The sequence below is a fragment of the Schistocerca americana genome, unplaced genomic scaffold (genome assembly GCF_021461395.2).
Source record: "Schistocerca americana isolate TAMUIC-IGC-003095 unplaced genomic scaffold, iqSchAmer2.1 HiC_scaffold_18, whole genome shotgun sequence".
Taxonomy (NCBI): domain Eukaryota; kingdom Metazoa; phylum Arthropoda; class Insecta; order Orthoptera; family Acrididae; genus Schistocerca; species Schistocerca americana.
In genome coordinates, this window is record NW_025725884.1 from 8,135,678 (window position 1) to 8,157,316 (window position 21,639).

A 21,639-nucleotide genomic window follows, 5' to 3' on the forward strand; every position below is an offset into this window, starting at 1 on the left:
TCGGAATCGAATACTGGCATCCAAGGAAACTTAATTGCACTGTCATTTTGAGGCGTTTCTCCTCGTAAACAGAGGTCGTCTTTGTGCCTTTTGTATTCAAACCCGATGCAGTTTCCGTGTTTCATCGTCAATTTACATTTCCAAGAATTGCGGAAAAAATTTAGTGGTGCGGCGGAATCGAACACTGGCACCCAAGGAAATTTTCATAGCACCGAATTTTTGAGGCGTTTCTACTCGTGGACAGAGTTCGGCATAGTGCGTTTAGTATACAAACCCGATGCAATTTCTGTGTTTCATCGTCAATGTGAATTTCCAAGGATTGCAGAAAAAATTTAGTAGTGCGGCGGAATCGAACACTGGCATCCAAGGAAACTTAATTGCACCGAATTTTTGAGGCGTCTCTCCTCGTGGACAGAGGTCGGCATTGTGCACTTTGTATTCAATCCCGATGCAATATCTGTGTTTCATCGTCAATGTGAATTTCCAAGGGTTGCAGAGAACCTGTATTGGTGCATCCGAATCGAACACTGGCATCCCAGGAAGTTTTCATAGCACTGCCTCTTTGCGGCGTTACTCCTCGTCGACAGATGTTGGCTTTGGGCTTTTTGAATTCAATCTAGATGCAATTTATGTGATTCATTCTCAATGTGAAATTCAAAGGGATGCATATTTTTTAGTGGTGGTGCATAGGAATCTTACACTGGCATCCAACGAAATTTTCATACCACCGGATTTTTGAAGCGTTTCTCCTTGTGGACAGAGGTCGGCATTGTGCCTTTTGTATTCCATCCCGATGCAATTTCTGTGTTCCAAAGTCAATGTGAATTTCCTGGTGTTGCAGAAAACCTGTAGTGGTGCATCGGAATCGTACTCTGGCATCCAAGGAAATATTTATAACACCAAATATTTGAGGCGTTTCTCCTCGTGGACAGTGGTCAGCATTTTGCCTTTTGTATTCAATCCCGATGCTATTTATGTGATTCAACGTCAATGTGAAGGTCCAAGAGTTGCATGTTTTTAAGTGGTGGTGCATACGAATCGTACACTGGCATCCAAGTAAATTTTCATAGCACCGAATTTTTGAGGCGTTTTTCCTCGTGGACAGAGGTTGGCATTGTGCCTTTTGTATTCAATCCCGATGCAATATCTGTGTTTCATCGTCAATGTGAATTTCCAAGGGTTGGAGAAAACCTGTAGTGGTGCATCGGAATCGAACACTGGTGTCCCAGGAAATTTTCATAGCACCGACTCTACGCATCTTTACTCCTCGTGGACAGATGTCGGCATTGAGCCTTTCGCATTCTATCCCGATGCAATTTATGTGATTCATCGTCGATTTGACGGTTCAAGGGTTCCATACTTTTAAGTGGTGGTGCATAGGAATAGTACACTGGTATCCAAGGAAATTTTCATTGCACCGAATTTTTGAGGCTTTTCTCCTCGTGGACAGAGGTCGGCATTGTGCCTTTTGTATTCTATCCCGATGCAATTTCTGTGTTTCAAAGTCATTGTGAATTTCCAGGGGTTGCAGAAAGCCTGTAGTGGTGCATCGGAAGCGTACACTGGCATCCAAGGAAATTTTCATAGCACCGAATGTTTGAGGCGTTTCTCCTCATGAACAGAGGTCGGCATTGTGCCTTTTGTATTCAATCCCGATGCAATTTCTGTGGTTTATCTACAATGTACATGACCAAGGGGTGCAGAAAATCAGCAGTGCACCATCGGAATCGAACACTGACATCCCAGGAAATTTTTGAATCCACGACTCTTTGAGGCGTTACTCCTCCTGGACAGAAGTTGGGATTGTGCCTTTCGTACTATATCCCGATGTGTTTCATCGTCATTTTGACGATACAAGGGATGCAGAAAACCTGTAGTGGTGCATCGGAATCGAACACTGGCATCCCAGGAAATTTCATATCCACCAAATTTTTGAGGCGTTATTCCTCGTGGACAGAGGTCAGAATTGTGCCTTTTGCATTCAATCCCGATGTAATTTAAGTGATTCATCGTCAATGTGAAGGTCCAAGGGTTGCAAATTTTTAAGTGGTGGTGCATAGGAATCGTACACTGGCATCCCACGTACTTTTATAACACCGACTCTTTGAGGCGTTAATCCTCGTGGACAGGGGTCGGCATTGTGGTTTTTGCATTCAATCCCGATGCAATTTCTGTGTTTCATCGTCAATGTGAAATTACAAGGGTTGCTGAAACCTTAAGTGGTGCATCGGAATCGAACACTGGCATCCCAGGGAATTTCCATTGCACAGACTGTTTGAGGCGTTACTACTCGTGGACAGAGGGCGGCATTCTTCCTTTTGCACTCAATCCCGATGCAATTTCTGTGATTCATCGTCAATGAGAAGGTATAAGGGTTGCATATTTTTAAGTGGTGCTGCATAGGAATCGAACACTGGTATCCAAGGAATTTTTCATAGCACCGAATAATTGAGGCGTTTCTCCTCGTGGACAGAGGTTGGCATTGTGCCTTTTGCATTCAATCCCGATGCAATTTCTGTGTTTCATCGTCTACGTGAATTTCCAAGGGTCGCAAAAACCATTAGTGGTACATCGGAATCGAATACTGGCATCCAAAGAAACTTAATTGCACCGTCATTTTGAGGCACCACTTAAAAATATTCAACACTTATAAGTTCACATTGACGATGAATCACAGAAATTGCATCGGGATTGAGGGAGAAAGGAACAATGCCGACCTCTGTCCACGAGGAGAAACGCCTCAAAATGTCGGTGCAATTAAGTTTCCTTGGATGCCAGTAATCGAGTCCGATGCACTACTAAAGGTTTTCTGCAACCCTTGGAAATTCACGTTGACGATGAAACACGGAAATTGCGCCGGGATTGAATACAAAATGCATAATGGCGACCTCGGTCCTCAAGGAGCAAATCCTCAAAGTGTCGGTGTTACGAAAATTTCCTGGGATGACACTGTTCGATTCCGATGCACCACTACAGGTTTTCTGCAACCCTTAGAAATTCAGATTGACGATGAAACACAGAAATTGCATCGGGATTTAGTGCAAAAGGCACAATGCCGACCTCTGTCCACGAGGAGTAACGCCTCAAAGAGTCTGTGCTATGGAGATTCTCTGGGATGCCATTGTTTGATTTCGATGCACCTCTACAGGTTTTCTGCAACCCTTGGAAATTGAAATAGACGATGAAACACCGAAATTGCATCGGGATTGACTACAAAAGGCACAATGCCGACCTCTATCCACGAGGAGAAACGCCTCAAAATTTCGGTTCTATGAACAATTCCTTGGATGCCAGTATACGAGTCCTATGCACCACCACATAACAATATGCAGCCCTTTGACCTTCACAATGACGATGAATCACATAAATTGCATCGGAATTGAATGCAAAGGGCACAATGACGCCCTCTGTCCACGAGGAGTAACGCCTCAAAGGGTCTGTGCTATAAAAACACCTCGGATGCAAGTGTTCGATTCCGATGCACCACCACTTAAAAATATGCAACCCTTGGACCTTCACATTGACGATGAATCACACAAATTGCATCGGGATTAAATGCAAAAAGCACAATGCCGACCCCTGTCCACGAGGAGTAACGCCTCAAAGAGACGGTGTTATGTAAAATACGTAGGATGCCAGTGTACGATTCCTATGCACCACCACTTAAAAATATGCAACCCTTGGACATTCACATTGACGATGAATCACATAAATTACATCGGGATCGAATGCAAAAGGTACAATTCTGACCTCTGTCCATGAGGAATAACGCCTCAAAAAATTGGGTGGTATGAAAATTTCCTGGGATGCCAGTGTTCGATTCCGATGCACCACTACAGGTTTTCTGCAACCTTTGAAATTCACATTGACGATGAAACACAGAAATTGCATCGGGATTGAGTGCAAAAGGCACAATGCCGACCTCTGTCCACGTGGAGAAACGCTTCAAAAAAACGGTGCTATGAAAATTTCGTTGGATGCCAGTGTAAGATTCCTATGCACCATCACTTAAAAATATGTATCCCTTGGACTTCCACATTGAGAATGAATCACATAAATTGCATTTAGATTGAATGCAAAAGGCACAATGCCAACATCTGTCCATGAGGAGTAACGCCGCAAAGAGGTGGTGCTATGAAAACTTCCTGGGATGCCAGTGTTTGATTCGTATGCACCACTACAGGTTATCTGCAACCCTTGGAAATTCACATTGACGATGAAACACACAAATTACATCGGGATTGAATACAAAGGGCACAATGCCGACCGCTGTCCACGAGGAGAGACGCCTCAAAAATCGGTGCAATTAAATTTCCTTGGATGCCAGTGTTCGAATCCGCCGACCCACTAAATTTTTGTCTGCAATCCTTGGAAATTCTCATTGACGATGAAACACAGAAATTGCATCGGGTTAGAATACTAAAGGCACAATGCGGAACACTGTCAACGAGTTGAAACGATTCAAAAATTCGGTGCTATTAAAATTTCCTTTGATGCCAGTGTTCGATTCCGATGCACCACTACAGGTTTTCTGCAATCGTTGGAAATTCATATTGACGATTAAACACAGAAATTGCATCGAGATTCGTTACGAAAAGCAGAATGCCGACCTCCGTCCACAAGGAGTAACGCCTCAAAGTGTCGGTGTTACGAAAATTTCCTGGGATGACACTTCGATTCCGATGCACCACTACAGGTTCTCTGCAACCCTTGCAAATTCACATTGAAGATGAAAGACAGAATTTGTATTGGGATTGAATACAAAAGTCACAAAGCCGACCTCTGTCCACGAGGAGAAACGCCTCAATATGTCGGTGCAATTAAGTTTCCTTGGATGCCAGTATTCGAGTCCGATGCACCACTAAAGGTTTTCTGCAACCCTTGGAAATTCACGTTGACGATGAAACTCGGAAATTGCGAGGGGATTGAATACAAAATGCATAATGGTGACCTCTGTCCACAAGGAGCAGGTCCTCAAAGTGTCGGTGTTACGAAAATTTCCTGGGGTGACACTGTTCGATTCCGATGCACCACTAAAGGTTTTCTGCAACCTTTGGAAACTCACATTGACGTTGAAACACAGAAATTGCATCGGGATTGAATACAAAAGGCACAACGCCGACCTCTGTCCATGAGGAGAAACGCCTCAATAATTCGGTGCTATGAGAAATTCCTTGGATACCAGTGTACGATTTCTATGCAACACCACTTAAAAATATGCAACCCATATACCTTCACATTGACGATGAATCAAAGAAATTGCATCGGGATTGAGTGCAAAAGGAACAATGCCGACCTCTGTCCACGAGTAGTACCGCCTCAAAGAGTCTGTGCTATTGAAATTCCCTGGGATGCCAGTGTTCGATTCCGATGCACCACCACTTAAAAATATGCAACCCTTGGACCTTCACATTGGCGATGAATCACATAAATTGCATCGGTATTGAATGCAAAAGTCACAATGCCGACCTCTGTCCACGAGGAGTAACGCCTCAAAGGGCTGGTGTTATAAAAATACCTCGGATGCCTGTGTTTGATTCCGATGCACCACCACTTAAAAATATGCAACCCTTGGACCTTCACATTGACGATGATGATCAGCGTTTGGCGTCATTGGCCGGGAGGCCCCTCGCGGGGCAGGTCCGGCCGCCATATCGCAGGTCTTATTACATTCGGCGCCACATTGGGCGACCTGCACGCCGGATGGGGATGAAATGATGATGAACACAACACAACACCCAGTCCCTGAGCGGAGAAAATCTCCGACCTAGACGGGAATCGAACCCGGGCCCAGAGGACGGCAATCCGTCACGCTGACCACTCAGCTACTGGGGCGGACACATTGACGATGAATCACAGAAACTGAAACGGGATTGAGTGCAAAAGGCACAATGCCGACTTTTGTCAACGAGGAGTAACGCCTCAAAAATTCGGTGCTATGAACATTTCCTTGGATGCCAGTGTACGATTCCTATGCACCACCACTTAAAAATATGACACCCTTGGACCTTCACATTGACGATGAATCAAATAAATTGCATCGGGATTGGATGCAAAAGGCACAATGACGACATCATGTCCACGAAGAGTAAAGCCTCAAAGAGACGGTGCTATGAAATTTTCCTGGGATGCCAGTGTTCGATTCTGATGCACCACTACAGGTTTTCTGCAACCCTTGGAATTTCACATTGACGATACAACACAGAAATTGCATCGGAATTGATTACAAAAGGCAGAATGCTGACCTCGTTCCACAAGGAGTAACGCCTCAAAGAACCGGAGTTACAAAAATATCCAGGGATGACACTGTTCGATTTCGATGCACCACCAAAGGTTTTCTGCAACCCTTGGAAATTCACATTGACGATGAAACACAGAAATTGCATCGGAATTGAATACAAAAGGAACAATTTCGACCTCTGTCATCGAGGTGAAGCGCTTAAAAATTCGGTGCTATGAAAATTTCCTTGCATGCCAGTATGCGATTCCTATGCACCACCACTTAGAAATATGCAACACTTTGACCTTCACATTGACGATGAATCACAGAAATTGCATCGGGATTGAATACAAAAGGCACAATGCCGACCTCTGTCCACAAGGAGAAACGCCTCAAAAATCCGGTGCTATGAAAATTTCGTTGGATGCCAGTGTAAGATTCCTATGCTCCACAACTTAAAAATATGCATCCCTTGGACTTTCACATTGAGAATGAATCACATAAATTGCATTGGGATTGAATGCAAAATGCACAATGCCAACATCTGCCCACGAGGAGTAACGCCGCAAAGAGGCCGTGCTATGAAAACTTCCTGGGATCCAGTGTTCGATTCGGATGCACCACTACAGGTTCTCTGGAACCCTTGGAAATTGACATTGATGATGAAACACAGAAATTGCATCAGGATTGAATACAAAGGGCACAAAGCCGACCTCTGTCCACGAGTAGAGACGCCTCACAAATTCGGTGAAGTTAAATTTCCTTGGATGCCAGTGTTAGATTCCGCCGCACAACTAAATTTTTTTTGCAATCCTTGGAAATTCACATTGACGATGAAACACAGAAATTGCATCGGGTCTGAATACAAAAGGCACAAAGCCGACCTCTGTCCACGAGGGAAACGCCTCAAAATGTCATTGCTATGAAAAATTCCTTGGATACCAGTGTACGATTCCAATGCAGCACCACTTAAAAATATGCAACCCTTATACCTTCACATTGACGATGAATCACAGAAATTGGTTCGGGATGGAGTGCAAAAGGAACAACGCCGAACTCTGGCCACGAGTAGTAACGCCTCAAAGAGTCTGTGCTATTGAAGTTCCTTGCGATGCCAGTGTTCGATTCCGATGCACCACCACAGGTTCTCTGCACCCCTTGGAATTTCACATTGACGATGAAACACAGAAATTGCAACGGGATTGAATGCAAAATGTATAATGCCGACCTAGGTTTACAAGGAGTAACGCCTCAAAGGGGCGGTGTTACGAAAATTTCCTGGGATGACACTTCGATTCCGATGCACCACTACAGGTTCTCTGCAACCCTTGCAAATTCACATTGAAGATGAAAGACAGAATTTGTATTGGGATTGAACACAAAAGTCACAAAGCCGACCTCTGTCCACGAGGAGAAACGCCTCAATATGTCGGTGCAATTAAGTTTCCTTGGATGCCAGTATTCGAGTCCGATGCACCACTAAAGGTTTTCTGCAACCCTTGGAAATTCACGTTGACGATGAAACTCGGAAATTGCGAGGGGATTGAATACAAAATGCATAATGGTGACCTCTGTCCACAAGGAGCAGGTCCTCAAAGTGTCGGTGTTACGAAAATTTCCTGGGGTGACACTGTTCGATTCCGATGCACCACTAAAGGTTTTCTGCAACCTTTGGAAACTCACATTGACGTTGAAACACAGAAATTGCATCGGGATTGAATACAAAAGGCACAACGCCGACCTCTGTCCATGAGGAGAAACGCCTCAATAATTCGGTGCTATGAGAAATTCCTTGGATACCAGTGTACGATTTCTATGCAACACCACTTAAAAATATGCAACCCATATACGTTCACATTGACGATGAATCAAAGAAATTGCATCGGGATTGAGTGCAAAAGGAACAATGCCGACCTCTGTCCTCGAGTAGTACCGCCTCAAAGAGTCTGTGCTATTGAAATTCCCTGGGATGCCAGTGTTCGATTCCGATGCACCACCACTTAAAAATATGCAACCCTTGGACCTTCACATTGACGATGATGATCAGCGTTTGGCGTCATTGGCCGGGAGGCCCCTCGCGGGGCAGGTCCGGCCGCCATATCGCAGGTCTTATTACATTCGGCGCCACATTGATCGACCTGCACGCCGGATGGGGATGAAATGATGATGAACACAACACAACACCCAGTCCCTGAGCGGAGAAAATCTCCGACCTAGCCGGGAATCGAACCCGGGCCCAGAGGACGGCAATCCGTCACGCTGACCACTCAGCTACTGGGGCGGACACATTGACGATGAATCACAGAAACTGAAACGGGATTGAGTGCAAAAGGCACAATGCCGACTTTTGTCAACGAGGAGTAACGCCTCAAAAATTCGGTGCTATGAACATTTCCTTGGATGCCAGTGTACGATTCCTATGCACCACCACTTAAAAATATGACACCCTTGGACCTTCACATTGACGATGAATCAAATAAATTGCATCGGGATTGGATGCAAAAGGCACAATGACGACATCATGTCCACGAAGAGTAAAGCCTCAAAGAGACGGTGCTATGAAATTTTCCTGGGATGCCAGTGTTCGATTCTGATGCACCACTACAGGTTTTCTGCAACCCTTGGAATTTCACATTGACGATACAACACAGAAATTGCATCGGAATTGATTACAAAAGGCAGAATGCTGACCTCGTTCCACAAGGAGTAACGCCTCAAAGAACCGGAGTTACAACAATATCCAGGGATGACACTGCTCGATTTCGATGCACCACCAAAGGTTTTCTGCAACCCTTGGAAATTCACATTGACGATGAAACACAGAAATTGCATCGGAATTGAATACAAAAGGAACAATTTCGACCTCTGTCATCGAGGTGAAGCGCTTAAAAATTCGGTGCTATGAAAATTTCCTTGCATGCCAGTATGCGATTCCTATGCACCACCACTTAGAAATATGCAACACTTTGACCTTCACATTGACGATGAATCACAGAAATTGCATCGGGATTGAATACAAAAGGCACAATGCCGACCTCTGTCCACAAGGAGAAACGCCTCAAAAATCCGGTGCTATGAAAATTTCGTTGGATGCCAGTGTAAGATTCCTATGCTCCACAACTTAAAAATATGCATCCCTTGGACTTTCACATTGAGAATGAATCACATAAATTGCATTGGGATTGAATGCAAAATGCACAATGCCAACATCTGCCCACGAGGAGTAACGCCGCAAAGAGGCCGTGCTATGAAAACTTCCTGGGATCCAGTGTTCGATTCGGATGCACCACTACAGGTTCTCTGGAACCCTTGGAAATTGACATTGATGATGAAACACAGAAATTGCATCAGGATTGAATACAAAGGGCACAATGCCGACCTCTGTCCACGAGTAGAGACGCCTCACAAATTCGGTGAAGTTAAATTTCCTTGGATGCCAGTGTTAGATTCCGCCGCACAACTAAATTTTTTTTGCAATCCTTGGAAATTCACATTGACGATGAAACACAGAAATTGCATCGGGTCTGAATACAAAAGGCACAAAGCCGACCTCTGTCCACGAGGGAAACGCCTCAAAATGTCATTGCTATGAAAAATTCCTTGGATACCAGTGTACGATTCCAATGCAGCACCACTTAAAAATATGCAACCCTTATACCTTCACATTGACGATGAATCACAGAAATTGGTTCGGGATGGAGTGCAAAAGGAACAACGCCGAACTCTGGCCACGAGTAGTAACGCCTCAAAGAGTCTGTGCTATTGAAGTTCCTTGCGATGCCAGTGTTCGATTCCGATGCACCACCACAGGTTCTCTGCACCCCTTGGAATTTCACATTGACGATGAAACACAGAAATTGCAACGGGATTGAATGCAAAATGTATAATGCCGACCTCGGTTTACAAGGAGTAACGCCTCCAAGGGGCGGTGCTACGAAAATATCCTGGGATGACACTGTTCGATTACGATTCACCACAAAAGGTTTCAGCAACCCTTGTAATTTTACATTGACAATGAAACACAGAAATTGCATCGGGATTGACTACAAAAGGCACAATGCCGACCTCTTTCCACGAGGAGAAACTCCTCAAAAATTCGGTGCTATGATCATTTCCTTGGATGCCAGTGTACGATTCCCATGCACCACCACTTAACAATATGCAACTCTTTGACCTTCACAATGACGATGAATAACATAAATTGCATCGGAATTGAATGCAAATGGCATAATGCCGACCTCTGTCCACGAGGAGTAACGCCTCAATGGGTCGTTGCTATAAAAATACCTCGGATGCCAGTGTTTGATTCCGATGCACCACCACTTAAAATTATGCAACCCTTGGACCTTCACATTGGCGATGAATCACATAAATTGCATCGGGATTGAATGCAAAAAGCACAATGCCGACCCCTGTCCACGAGGAGTAACGCCACTAAGAGTCGGTGTTATATAAATACGTGGGATGCCACTGTACGATTCCTATGCACCAAAACTTAAAAATATGCAACCCTTATACCTTCACATTGACGATGAATCACATAAATTACATCGGGATTGAATGCAAAAGGCACAATCCTGACCTCTGTCCACGTGGATCAACGCCCCAAAAAGTTGGTGGTATGAAAATTTCCTGGGATGCCAATGTTAGATTCTGATGCACCACTACAGGTTTTCTGCAACCTTTATAAATTCACATTAACGATGAAACACAGAAATTGCATCGGGATTGAATGCAAAAGGCAGAATGCCGACCTCTGTCCACGAAGAGTTACGCCGCAAAGAGTCGGTGCCATCAAAATATCCCGGGATGCCAGTGTTCGATTTCGAAGCATCGCTACTGGTTTTCTGCAACCCTTGGACCTTCACATTGACGATGAATCACAGAAATTTCATCGGGATTGAGTGCAAAAGACACAATGCCGACTTTTGTCCCCGAGGAGTACCGCCTCAAAGAGTCTGTGCTATGGAAATTCCCTGGGATGCCAGTGTTCGATTCCGATGCACCACTACAGGTTTTCTGCAAAACCTTGCAAATTCACATTGACGATAAAACACCGAAATTGCATCGGGATTGATTACAAAAGGCAGAATGCCGACCTCATTCCACAAGGAGTAACTCCTCAAAGAACCGGAGTTACAAAAATATCCAAGGATGACACTGTTCGATTTTGATGCACCACTAAAGGTTTTCTGCAACCCTTGGAAATTCACATTGATGATAAAACACAGAAAATGCATCGGGATTGAATACAAAAGGAACAATTCCGACCTCTGTCCACGAGGTGAAGCGCCTAAAAATTCGGTGCTATGAAAATTTCATTGCATGCCAGTATGCGATTCCTATGGACCACCACTTAGAAATATGCAACACTTGGACCTTCACATTGACGATGAATCACAGAAATTGCATCGGGATTGAATACAAAAGGCACAATGCCGACCTCTGTCCACGAGGGGAAACGCCTCAAAAATCCGGTGCTATGAAAATTTCGTTGGATGCCAGTGTAAGATTTCTATGCCCCACAACTTAAAAATATGCATCCCTTGGACTTTCACATTGAGAATGAATCACATAAATTGCATTGCGATTGAATGCAATATGCACAATGCCAACATCTGCCCACGAGGAGTAACGCCGCAAAGAGGCGGTGCTATGAAAACTTCCTGGGATGCCAGTGTTCTATTCGGATGCACCACTACAGGCTCTCTGCAACCCTTAAAAATTCACATTGACGATGAAGCACAGAAATTGCATCAGGATTGAATACAGAGGGCACAATGCCGACCTCTGTCCACGAGTAGAGACGCCTCACAAATTCGGTGCAATTAAATTTCCTTGGATGCCAGTGTTCGATTCCGCCGCACAACTAAATTTTTTCTGCAATCCTTGGAAATTCACATTGACGATGAAACACAGAAATTGCATCGGGTTTGATTACATAACTCACAAAGCCGACCTCTGTCCACGAGGGAAACGCCTCAAAATATCGGTGCAATTAAGTTTCCTTGGCTGCCAGTATTCGATTCCGATGCACCACTAAAGGTTCTCTGCAACCCTTGGAAAAGCACGTTCAGGATGAAACACAGATATTGCATCAGGATTGAATACAAAATGCATAATGGCGACATTGGTCCACAAGGAGTAAATCCTCAAAGTGTCGGTGTTACGAAAATTTCCTGGGATAACACTGTTCGATTCCGATGCACCACTAAAGGTTTTCTGCAACCCTTGGAAACTCACATTGACGATGAAACACAGTATTGCATTGGGATTGAATACAAAAGGCACAATGCCGACCTCTGTCCACGAGGAGAAACGCCTCAGTAATTCGGTGCTATGAAAAATTCCTTGGATACCAGTATACGATTCCTATGCAGCACCACTTAAAAATATGCAACCCTTATACCTTCTCATTGACGATGAATCACTGAAATTGCATCGGGATTGAGTGCAAAAGGAACAATGCTGACCTCTGTCCACGAGTAGTAACGCCACAAAGGGTCTGTGCTATGGAAATTCCCTGGGATGCCAGTGTTCAATTCCGGTGCACCACCACTTAAAAATATGCAACCCTTATACCTTCAAATTGACGATGAATCACTTAAATTACATCGGGATTGAATGCAAAAGGCACAATCCTGACCTCTGTCCACGTGGAATAACGCCCCAAAAAGTTGGTGGTATGAAAATTTCCTAGGATGCCAGTGTTAGATTCTGATGCACCACTACAGGTTCTCAGCAACCTTCAGAAATTCACATTAACGATGAAACACAGAAATTGCATCGGGATTGAATGCAAAAGGCAGAATGCCGACCTATGTCCTTGAGGAGTTACGCCGCAAAGAGTCGGTGCTATCAATATATCCTGGGATGCCAGTGTTCGATTTCGAAGCAGCGCTACTGGTTTTCTGCAACCCTTGGACCTTCACATTGACGATGAATCACAGAAATTGCATCGGAATTGAGTGCAAAAGGCACAATGCCGACTTTTGTCCACGAGGAGTAGCACCTCAAAGAGTCTGTGCTATGGAAATTCCCTGGGATGCCAGAGTTCGATTTCGATGCTCCACTAAAGGTTTTCTGCAACCCATGGAATTTCACATTGACGATGAAACACAGAAATTGAATCGGGATTGACTACAAAAGGCACAATGTCGACCACTGTCCACGGGGAGAAACGCCTCAAAAATTCGGTGCTATGAACATTTCCTTGGATGCCAGTGTACGATTCCTATGCACCACCACTTAAAAATTTGCGACCCTTGGACCTTCACATTGACGATGAATCACATAAATTGCGTCGGGATTGAATGCAAAAGGCACAATGACAACATCATATCCCCGAAGAGTAAAGCCGCAAAGAGACGGTGCTATGAAATTTTCCTGGGATGCCAGTTTTCGATTCCGATGCATCACTACCGGTTTTCTGCAACCCTTGGAAATTCAAATTGACGATGTAACACCGCAATTGCATCGGGATTGATTACAAAAGGCAGAATGCCGACCTCGTTCCACAAGGAGTAACGCCTCAAAGAACCGGAGTTACAAAAATATCCAGGGATGACACTGTTCGATTTCGATACACCACTAACGGTTTTCTGCAACCCTTGGAAATTCACATTGACGATGAAACACAGAATTTTCATCGGGATTGAATACAAAAGGAACAATTCCGACCCCTGTCCACGAGGTGAAGCGCCTAAAAATTCGGTGCTATGAAAATTTCCTTGCATGCCAGTATGCGATTCCTATGCACCACCACTTAGAAATATGCAACACTTGGACCTTCACATTGACGATGAATCACAGAAATTGCATCGGGATTGAATACAAAAGGCACAATGCCGACCTCTGTCCACGAGGAGAAATGCCTCAATAATTCGGTGGTATGAAAGTTTCGTTGGATGCCAGTGTAAGATTCCTATGCCCCACAACTTAAAAATATGCATCCCTTGGACTTTCACATCGAGAATGAATCACATAAATTGCATGGGGATTGAATGCAAAATGCACAATGCCAACATCTGCCCACGAGGAGTAACGCCGCAAAGAGGCGGTGCTATGAAAACTTCCTGGGATGCCAGTGTTTGATTCGGATGCACCACTACATGTTCTCTGCAACACTTGGAAATTCACATTGACGATGAAACACAGAAATTGCATCAGGATTGAATACAAAGGGCAAAATGCCGACCTCTGTCCATGAGGAGAGACGCCTCACAAATTCGGTGCAATTAAATTTCCTTGGTTGCCAAAAATGGTTCAAAAGGCTCTGAGCACTATGGGACTCAACTGCTGTGGTCATAAGTCCCCTAGAACTTTGAACTACTTAAACCTAACTAACCTAAGGACAGCACATAACACCCAGCCATCACGAGGCAGAGAAAATTCCTGACCCCGCCGGGAATCGAACCCGGGAACCCGGGCGTGGGAAGCGAGAACGCTACCGCACGACCACGAGATGCGGGCCTTGGATGCCAGTGTTCGATACCGCCGCGCAAATAAATTTTTTCTGCAATCCTTGGAAATTCACATTGACGATGAAACACAGAAATCGCATCGGGTTTGAATACAAAATGCATAATGGCGACCTCGGTCCACAAGGAGTAAATCCTTAAAGTGTCGGTGTTACGAAAATTTCCTGGGATGACACTGTTCGATTCCGATGCACCACTAAAGGTTTTCTGCAACCCTTGGAAACTCACATTGACGATGAAAAACGGAAATTGCATCGGGATTGAATACAAAAGGCACAATGCGAACCTCTGTCCACGAGGGGAAACGCCTCAGTAATTCGGTGCTATGAAAAATTCCTTGGATACCAGTATACGATTCCTATGCAGCACCACTTAAAAATATGCAACCCTTATACCTTCTCATTGACGATGAATCACTGAAATTGCATCGGGATTGAGTGCAAAAGGAACAATGCCGACCTCTGTCCACGAGTAGTAACGCCACAAAGGGTCTGTGCTATGGAAATTCCCTGGGATGCCAGTGTTCAATTCCGGTGCACCACCACGGGTTCTCGGCACCCCTTGGAATTTCACATTGACGATGAAACGCAGAAATTCCATCGGTATTGAATGAAAATATATAATGCCGACCTCGGTCCGCAAGGAGTAACCCCTCAAAGAGCCGGTGCTATGAATATTTCCTGGGATGACACTGTTCGATTTCGATGCACCACCAAAGGTTTCAGCAACTCTTGTAATTTCACACTGACGATGAAACACAGAAATTACATCGGGATTGACTACAAAAGACACAATGCCGACGTCTGTCCACGAGGAGAAACGCCTCAAAAATTCGGTGGTATGAACATTTCCTTGGAGGCCAGTGAACGATTCCTATGCACCACCACTGAACAATATGCAACCCTTTGACCTTCACAATGACTATGAATCACATAAATTGCATCGGAATTGAATGCAAAAGGCACAATGCCGACCCCTGTCCACGAGGAGTAAGATATTGCATCGGAATTAAATACAGAGGGCACAATGCCGACTTACATAAAGGAGACTGACTTTTCTTAGTGTCTATGATTCCAGCCTTTTCTGTGTCACAAGTCTTAGATTTCGATTCACAACTGCAGGTTTCCTAATCACTTGGACCTTCACTTTGTCGCTGAAACACAGAAATTGCATCGCAATTAGATACAAAGGGCACAATGCCGACTTAAGTACAAGAAGACTGAGTCTTTTTACTGTCTGTATTTTGAGCCATTCCTGTGTCACCAGTTCTAAATTTCGATACACAACTGCACGTTTACTGTATCCCTTGGACCTTCACATTGACGATGAAATACACTAATTGCGTCGGAATGATATACAAAAGACACAATGCCGACTTAAGTACAAGAAGACTAACTTTTCTTAGTGTCTATGTTTCGAGCCTGTCCTGTGTCACCAGTTTAAGATTCCGCTGCACAACTGCAGGTTTACCGTATCCCTTGGACCATCACATTGACGATGTAACACAGAAATTGCATCGTAATTAAAAACAAAAGGCACAACGCCGAATTCAGTACAAGAAGACAGAATCTTCTTACGGTCTATGATTTGAGACTGTCCTGTGAGACCACATTTAGATTCCGATGCTTCACCTCAGGTTTACTGTATCCGTTAGTCCTTCACTTTGATGATGAAACACAAATTGCATCGGAATTAAATACAAAAGGCACAATGCCGACTAAAGTACAAGAAGACTGACATTTCTTGGTGTCTATGATTTGAACCCTCCCTGTGGGACCAGTTTTAGAGTCTGATGCTTCACGTCAGGTTTACTGTCTCCCTTGGACCTTCACATTGACGGTGAAACTCTGAAATTGCATCGGAATTAAATACTAAAGGCACAATGCTGACTTAAGTACAAGAAGACAGAGTCTTCTTACTGTCTATGATTTGAGCCTTTCCTGTGTCACCAGTTTTAGATTCCGATGCACAACTGCAGGTTTACCGTATCCCTTGGACCTTCACATTGACGATGAAACACAGAAATTGCATCGGAATTAAATACAAATTGCAAAACGCCGACTTAAGTACAAGAAGACTCCCTTTTCTTAGTGTACATATTTCGAGCCAATCCTGTGTCACCAGTTTTAGATTCCGATGCACAACTGCAGGTTTACTGTATCCCTTGGAACTTCACAATGACGATGGATCACAGAAATTGCATCGGAATTAAATACAGAAGGAACAATGCCGAATTAAGTACCAGAAGAGTGAGCCTTCTTACTGCCTATGATTTGACTCATCCCTGTGAGACCACATTCAGATTCCTACGCGCCACTTCAGGTTTACTGTATCCGTTGGACCTTCACTTTGACGATGAAACACAAAAATTTCATCGGAATTAAATACAAAAGGCACAAAGCCGCTTTAAGTGCAAGAAGACTAACTTTTCTTTGTGTCTATGTTTCTGCCTTTCCTATAACACCAGTTTTAGATTCCGATGCTTCATGTCAGGTTTACATACCTTGCACCTTCACATTGACGATGAAACACAAAAATTGCATCTGAATTAAGTACAAAAGGCACAATACCGACTTACGCACAAGAAGACTGAGTCTTCTTAGTGTCTATGTTTTGAACGTTACCTGTGTCACCAGAATAAGATTCCGACGCTTCAATTCATTTTTACTGTATCCCTTGGACCTTCACTTTGACGATGAAACACAAAAATTGCATCCGAATTAAATACAAAAGGCACAATGCCGACTTAAGTACAAGAAGACTGACTTTTTATAGTGTCTATGTTTTGAGTCTTTCCTGTGTCACCAGTTTTAGATTCCGTTGCACAACTACAGGTTCACTGTATCCCTTGTACCTTCACATTGACGATGAAACACAGAAATTGCATCGGAATTAAATACATCAGGCACAATGTTGACTTAAGTAGAAGAGGATTGAGTCTTCTTACCACCTATGCTTTGTGCCTTTCCTGTGAGACAAGTTTTGGATTCCGATGTTTCACTTCAGGTTACTGTATCCCTTGGACCTTCACTTTCACGGTGAAGCACAGAAATTGCATCGAAATTACATACAAAAGGCACAATGCCCACTTAAGCACAAGAACACTGAATCTTCTTTCGGTCTATGTTTTGAGCCGGTCCTGTGGGACCAATTTTAGATTCCGTTGCTTCACCTCAGGTTTACTGTATCCCTTAGTCCTTCACTTTGCGGTGAAACACAAAAATTGCATTCGAATTAAATATAAAACTCACAATGCCGCCTTAACAACAAGAAGACTGTCTGTTCTTAGTGTCCATGTTTGTTCCTTTCCTGTGTTACCAGTTTTAAATTCCTACGCACGACTCTTGGTTTACTGTATCCCTTGGACCTTCACTTTGACGATGAAACACAGTAATTGCATCGGAATTAAATACAACTGTCACAATCCAGACTTAAGTACAAGAAGACCGACTTTTCTTGGTGTCTTTGTTTTGAGCCTTCCCTGTGAGACCAGTTTTAGATTCCGAAGCTTCACGTCACGTTTACTGTATCCCTTGGACCTTCACATTGGCGATGAAACACAGAAATTGCATCGGAATTTAATACAAAAGGCACAATGCCGACTTAAGTACAAGAAGACTGACTTTTCTTAGTGTCTATGATTTGAGCTTATCCTACGTCCCCATTTTTAGATTCCGATGCACAACTGGAGATTTACTGTATCCCTTCGACCTTCGCATTGACGATGAAACACAGAAATTGCATCGGAATTTAATACAAAAGGCACAATGGCGACATGAGTACAAGAAGACTGCCTTTTCTTAGTGTTTATATTTCGAGCCTGTCCTGTGTCACCAGAATTAGATTCCGATGCACAACTGCAGGTTTACTGCATCCCTTGGACCTTCACATTGACGTTGAAGCACATAAATTGCATCTGAATTAAATACATCAGGCACAATGCCGGCTTAAGTACAAGAAGAGTGGGAATTCTTACTGTCTATGATTTGAGCCATCCCTGTGAGACAAGTTTTTGATTCCGATGCGTCACTTCAGGATCACTGTATCCCATGGACCTTCACGTTGACGATGGAACATAAAAATTTCGTCGGAATTAAATACAAATGGCACAAGGCCGCCTTAAGTACAAGAAGACTGACTTTTCTTTGTGTGTGTGTTTGAGACTTTCCTGTGTCACCAGTTTTAGATTCCGATGCACAACTGCAGGTTTACTGCATCCCTTGGACCTTCACATTGACGTTGAAGCACAGAAATTGCATATGAATTAAATACATAAGGCACAATACCGGCTTAAGTACAAGAAGAGTGGGCCTTCTTACTGTCTATGATTTGAGCCATCCCTGTGAGACCAGTTTTTCATTCCGATGCGTCACTTCAGGATCACTGTATCCCTTGGGCCTTCACGTTGACGATGGAACACAAAAATTTCATCGGAATTAAATACAAAAGGCACAAGGCCGCCTTAAGTACAAGAAGACTGACTTTTCTTTGTGTGTGTGTTTGAGATTTTCCTGTGTCACCAGTTTTAGATTCCGATGCACGACTGCAGGTTTCTGTATCCCTTGTTCCCTCACTTTGTCGATGAAACACAGTAATTGCATCGGAATTGAATACAAAAGGCACAATGCAGCCTTAAGTACAAGACGACTGACATTTCTTAGTGTCTATGTTTTGAGCCTTTCCTGTGAGACCAGTTTTAGATTCCAATGCTTCACTTCAGTTTGACTGTCTCAAATGCACCATCACATTGACTATGAAACACAGAAATTGCATCGGAATTAAATACAAAAGGCACAATGCCGAATTAAGTACAAGAAGACTGAGTTTTCTTACTGTCTATGCGTGAGCCGTTCCTGTGTCTCCAGTTTTGGATTTCGATGCACTACCGCAGCTTTACTGTATCCCTTGGACCTACACATTGACGATGAAACACAAAAATTGCATCTGAATTAAATACAAATGGCACAATGCCAACTTAAGTACAAGAAGACTGGCCTTTGTTAGTGTCTAAGTATCGAGCCTGTCCTGTGTCACCAGTTTTAGATTCCGTTGCACAACTGCACGTTTACCGTATCCCTTGGACCTTCACATTGACGATGCACCCAGAAAGTGCATCGTAATTAAATACAAAAGGCACAATGCCGAATTCAGTACAAGATGACTGAATCTTCTTACGGTCTATGTTTTGAGCCTGTCCTGTGAGACCACATTTAGATTCCGATGCTTCACTTAAGGTTTATTGTATTCCGTAGACCTTCACTTTGGCGATGAAACACAACAATTGCATCGGAATTAAATACAAAAGCCACAATGCCGACTTAAGTACAAGAAGACTGACTTTTCTTAGTGTCTATGTTTTGAGCTATCCCTGTGAGACCACTTTTATATTCCGATGCGTCACTCTAGGTTTACTGTGTCCCTTGGACTTTCACGTTGACGATGAAACAAAAAAATTGCGTCAGAATTAAAAACAAAAGGCACAATGCAGACTTAAGTCGAGACGACTGACATTTCTTAGTTACTATGCTTTGAGACTTTTCTGTGGGACCAGTTTTAGATTCCAATGCTTCACTTCAGGTTGACTGAATCCCTTAGACCTTCACATTGTCGATGAAACACAGTAGTTGCATCAGAATTAAATACAAAAGGCACAATCCCGGCTTAAGTACAAGAAGAGTGAGCCTTCTTACTGTCTATGATTTGAGCCATCCCCATGACACCAGTTTTAGATTCCAATGCTTCACTTCACGTTTACTGTGTCCCTTGGACCTTCACTTTCACGATGAAACACAAATATTGCGTCGGAATTAAATGCAAAAGCACAATGCCGAATTAAGTTCAAGAAGACTGAGTCTCCTTACCGTCTATGTTTTGAGCCTTTCCTGTGTCACCAGTTTTAGATTCCGATGCACAACAGCAGGTTCACTGTATCCCTTGTACCTTCACATTGACGATGAAACACAGTAATTGCATCGGAATTGAATACAGAAATCACAATGCCGACTTAAGTAGAGGAAGACTGACTTATCGTAGTGTCTATGTTTTGGGCCTTTCCTGTGTCACCAGTTTTAGATTCCGATCCACAACTGCACATTTACTGCATCACTTGGACCTTCAAGACGCGATGAAAGTCAGAAATTGCATCGGAATTAAATACATAGTGCACAATGCCGACTTAAGTAGAAAAATTCTGAATTTTCTTGCTGTCTATATTTTGAGGCTTCCCTGTGAGACCAGTTATAGATTCCGATGCTTCACGTCAGGTTTACTGTATACCTCGGACCTTCACATTGACGATGAAACAAAAGAATTGCATCCGAATTAAACACAAAAGTCACAATACCGACTTAGGCACAAGAAGACTGAGTCTTCTTAGTGTCTACGCTTTGAGCGTTTCCTGTGTCATCAGTTTTAGACTCCGATGCGACACTTGAGGTTTACAGTAACCCTTGGACCTTCACTTTGACGATGAAACACAAAAATTGCATCGGAATTAAATATAAAACGCACAATGCCGACATAAGTACAAGAAGACTGACTTATCATAGTGTCTATTCTTTGAGCCTTTCCTGTGTCACCTGTTTTAGATTCCGTCGGACAACTGCAGGTTTACTGTATCTTTTGTACCTTCACATTGACGACGAAACACAGAAATTGCATCGGGATTAAATACAAAAGGCACAATGCCGACTTAAGTACAGGAAGACTGACTTTTCTTAGTGTCTATGTTTTGAGCCTTTCCTGTGACACATGTTTTAGATTCCGATGAGCAACTGCAGATTTACTGCATCCCTTGGACCCTCACATTGACGATGAAACACACTAATTGCATCGGAATGAAATACAGAAGACACAGTGCCGACTCAAGTACAAGAAGATTGCCTTTTCTTAGTGTTTCTATTATGAGCCTGTCCTGTGTCATCAGTTTTAGATTCCGAT